The sequence below is a fragment of the Octopus bimaculoides genome, chromosome 16 (genome assembly GCF_046866305.1).
Source record: "Octopus bimaculoides isolate indiv1 chromosome 16, ASM4686630v1, whole genome shotgun sequence".
Classification (NCBI taxonomy): domain Eukaryota; kingdom Metazoa; phylum Mollusca; class Cephalopoda; order Octopoda; family Octopodidae; genus Octopus; species Octopus bimaculoides.
Window position 1 is genome coordinate 15152324 of NC_142943.1, and position 5000 is coordinate 15157323.

Here is a 5000-nt window from a genome sequence, read left to right on the forward strand (position 1 = left end):
TATATATATACAAGTTTATTCTTCAGCAAGAATATTATTTTCTACTATAAGCACAAGGCCTGAAATTTGCGGGGAGTGGGTAAGTCGATTACATTAACCCCAGTGTTTCACCGGTGCTTAATTTATTGATCCCGAAAGGATGAAGGGCAAAATCGACCCCGGCGGCATTTAAACTCAGAACACGAAGACAGGTGAAAAATCCCTAAGCATTTCGCCCGGCGTGCTAACGATTGTGCCAGCTCGCCGCCTTGTTCAACAAGAATATTGTTGACAGTGACTTCGAAGTCTCGGCCAGTTAAGCCATCGATGGATTACGGTGCATTAGAGTTAATCTTCACTTTATAGCGTCTTTGTCGGGTTAAAGTCACCCTTGGGTGTGTGTTTGAGTGAGGTAGTAATTAGGTTTTAAGGTGGGTTGTTATTTTGGAAAAATTGTCATTAATTAAATGCGGAGTTATGTTATTGTTTAGAATTTATTTATGCTTGTTGAGCTTTGTACGCAAGTGTGTATGCTTATGTATATCCCTTTCTTGTGTTAGTAGTTTAGTTATTTTTGGTTTTATTGAGTTTAACCTTTGCTTTGACAATATAAAGATCAAAGGAATGCGGCGAGCTGACAGAAACGTTAGCACACCGGGCGAAGTGCTTAGCGGTATTTCGTCTGTCTTTACGTTCTGAGTTCAAATTCTGTCGAGGTCGACTTTGCCTTTCATCCTTTCGGGGTCGATAAATTAAGTGCCAGTTGCGTACTGGGGTCAATTTATTCTACTGTTCCCTCCCCAAAAATCTCGGGTCTTGTGTCTAGAGTAGAAAAGAATGTAAATATCAAAGGTACAAAGTCTAGTATTTAAAGCCTTAATAACTGGGTGTGTCAACGTTTTGTAATAAACTGTTTTAGGGGTTCACAAAAATGTAAATATGTGGTATATTTTAACTGGTCATTTTCTTTACTTATTGTAGTTGTTATTTTGGGTATTTCCTATTCTTACATGAAAGGTAATGGATATTTGTCAGGCATGTCATGGCGTTTTAAGTATAGAAAATTGTTTCTTTTGTGCTTTGATGTTCACAAAAGGATTTGGTTAGGTGTAGAGGTTGTTGGTCTGTATGTTTCTCCTTAGATGTTCATTGTTCTGTAAGCAATTTCATCAGAATATAAAGATTTTAACTTTTGTGGTTTATGGAGGCTGAGTTTGTTTATAAATATCTCGTATATCCTGTTTCAAACATGGGTATTTTATAACGTTATTTTAGGTTTCTGGATATGTGCGAAAGTGTTACAGAAATAGTGCATATATTCATTTTTTATTCCCATTTTTATACATGAATATATACATGTAGAATATATATATAGTGTATATAATGCCCCATTTTCACATATATCCAGAGACCTATATATGCATGTATGTATATGCATATATGTACTTGTGTGTGTGTATATATATGTATGTATCGGCATTCGCCATGATAGATCGCTAGCCACTAAACCTTTTTTATTTTCTCTCCTTGTTTATTTCTGTGTTCCTTTGTGTCGAAGAGCGTAGGCTCGAAACGTAAAAGACTTTCTCACCTTCCCGAACGTCAAACTAATACAACTGCTTGTTGTTTACACACCCTTCTTCGTCTTGTTTTCTTGTAAATTCTCACTATATATATATATAGTCAACAGATGAGATCCAGTAGACCTCAAATGATTCAAACTTAGACTCTAATATTTTTACAGGGAATCAATTCCGCTGGGTAAAGAGGGACCAAGTCGAACAAATATGGAGCCAATTATGCTGATAAACAAATGAAATATATTAGATACAACCGCTTGGGTATGAAATACAAAATATGTATATATGTATGCATGCAAAACGAGAAAAAACAAGAACTTTCAGATTATGAATATTTGAAAATAAATATATTAATATTTCCAGCTTACACAGAATACAAACGAGAGAGAAAATTAGAGGGGAGGAAGTAAAGTGTTATAAGCCCAACAGCTGTTTCTGGGGGCTCGGAGATCCATCATAATATTGGTAGATGTAGTTCATCACAATATGCAAACCGTAATGGAAACAGTCAACATTGGATAAATGGAGCCTCCGTTATTAGGGTAGAAGATTATAGTGCAGAGAAGTTCAAAGGTGGAATGATTAAATGCAGAGAGCAAGCAGTATTAGAGGGAGGAAGTAGGAAAGTCGGTGGGGTTATGGAGAGTGTTAAGACGAGGAATGATGAGAGGAGATAAGGGAGCTAGTTTATGAAGAGGGAGGGGTATTAAGGGAGGTGGCAGTAGAGGTGGAGAGTTGAGAGATGAGTGGGATAGATTGGACAGATAGTAATTGAAGGGGAGTCAGTTGTTGGGTTTGTGTATAAGTGTTAAAGTTTAGGGATATTAGCTGTAAAAATATTGGAAGTTAAGATAATGAGAAAGGGGATGGCAATTATTTAAGGGAGGGAAAGTGTCTATTCGGCGGCAGAAGGGGATTACTAAGGTATGTAGAGAGGTATGAGAGAAGATAGAGGAGGGTGGACAGTGTGGGGATCAAGGCAGCAGTGGTTAGTACTATAATGAAGGTGGGTCGGTGGTGGAGGAGGAGTACTGAGGTATGCAGAGATGTATGAAATTGAATAAAGGGAGGTAAATAGAGAGGGGGTGAGTTGATAGGTTAGTAGCTAGTGAGGTATTTGTAAGTGCTTTTGGTTGAAGAGGAAAAATAAGAGAAAGAGGAAAGAATATAACTTGTGAGAATGGGAAGCCCATGGGGGTGGTGGGATGAGGTGGGTAAGAAGAATTTGGAAAGGTAATCATTAGAAGGATTAATTTAGTAGAAAGGGTGGTATTAGTGAAGGGGATAAGTTGCTAGGCTAACTTAATTGTCCCCCAACTTTAATTATAATTAAAGATAATCATAGTTATGCGATTACAAAGATTTAATAAATTGGGCAAATGATGAGTAAATTTGTGTTTACAAGAGAGTATTACATCTGAGAATCTATTAAGTAATGAGGGCTTGTGGTTGAGAAGGATAGTTAGCGATCCCCTTGAACACAATTTACAAATGCCAAGGTTTCTGTTGTATGGGGGAGCCTCATTTACGATATGCCAGGATAAAGTGTAGGGAACATTTGGAGATTTGAGGTTGTGTATATAAGTTGCTAAAGAGGTAGAAACTTTAGAATTTGGATTGGAGAAACAGTTCATGTGTGCTCGGTAGTCGTGCTTGAAATTAGCAGTGCTGCCTTCCGATATAGACCCCCGCTTGGTAGGAGCGTGGTGTTATTACTCGGCACTTGTAGACCAAATTTGTGCACAGACAGAATATATGTTAAATACAACAGAAGCTGTAGTATTTAATATATTTCATTTATCCGCATTGCTGCCTCTGTATATACATATTTGTATTTATGTATATGTATATATAAGTATATTTTTTATATATGTGTGTATATATATACATATGTGCTTATATATACATATATGCGTATATATATATATATATATATATATATATATATATATATATATATATATATATATATATGCATACATACATGTGTGTGTGTACGGTAGTCACAGAAAGTTGCAGATTTCAGACAACAGAGAAAAAATAATAATTAAACTTTATCTTTGTGTCTGGAGAAGAGCATTCTAGATAAACAGACAACTATGTAATTTTATCGAAATTGTGTAATTGGACTGAATGTTGAATGGCAGCTGGATTGAAAGATATAACTAAATCAATCATAAAATTAACTTGCAATATATTGCACATAAATAAATATTTCAAGCTTACGTTCCGCATTCGAACGTTTCAGCCAAACGACAAAGACGAAGTCATATCAATTGATCACTTCGCACCCCTGGTGTCATTTCTCAAATAATATTGAAGATAATGGATGAATATAAATATATATATATATATATATATATATATATATATATATATATATATATATATCAGGTGGGGCGTTGACTACCTGTATGCATGGTGTTTTATACAACATACATATATGTGTATATATATTGCACGTAAACTATGCTGCAAATATATAAACAGGGAAAATTTAACTTCTCCGAAGAATGAAAAAATGGCGAACAGCCTTAATCAATTTTAGAACCAGATTAGATTCTCATCAGAGTTATCTTCTTCATTTAACCAATTCCGGATACAAATGGAGTCAATATACATATATATTCATATATTCATATATATATAAATATATTTGTGTGTGTGTGTGTGTGTGTGTGTGTGTGTGTGTGTGTGTGTGTGTGTGTGTGTGTGTGTGTGTGTGTGTATGTGTGTGTGTGTGTGTTTGTGTGTGTGAGTAAAAATAAATACAAAAAAGGGTTTTGTATGATCGTGTATAGAGGAATATATAATATATAATATAAAAATGGATGGTACAATGAAATGAAGTATTGAATGTCTTATTGAATATATGAAATATGTCTTATTGAATATACGAAATATTGAGTGTTCAATATAAAGAATTAAATATATAAAAGCGAATACTTATTTTCATACCTTGTGGTATTCATCATGGCCTACGTCTGACAGACTGTAACAGACTGGCTGGTTTTCTGTCTTTTATACCTATTCCTTTGGACAGCAGCAGTAGGTGTTTGGCTATTTTTAGAATGGATGCCAAGTTTATTTTTAGAAATGATGACATTTGAGAGATGTTTTGTGTTTTAGTTATAGGGATAAGGTTTTTAAACCCCAAGTAAGATAAATTTAATCATTGTTTGTTAAGAGTGGGTTTGAATTTCTTAATAAAGTCCTTTTCTTTGCATTTTCTCTCAATTTCATTCCGGTTGTAATGTTTATGGAATGGAAATATAATAAAAGTTTCACGACCACATGTTGCCAGATGGTTACTCAGTGGTATTTGGCGGACTTCTGGGTTTTTAATCTGTTGTCGATGCACCCGTGAGCGTTCCGATAGTGCATTACCTGTCTGGCCAACGTACAGTTCTTCACAATTAGGGCATTTGATGCAGTAGATTA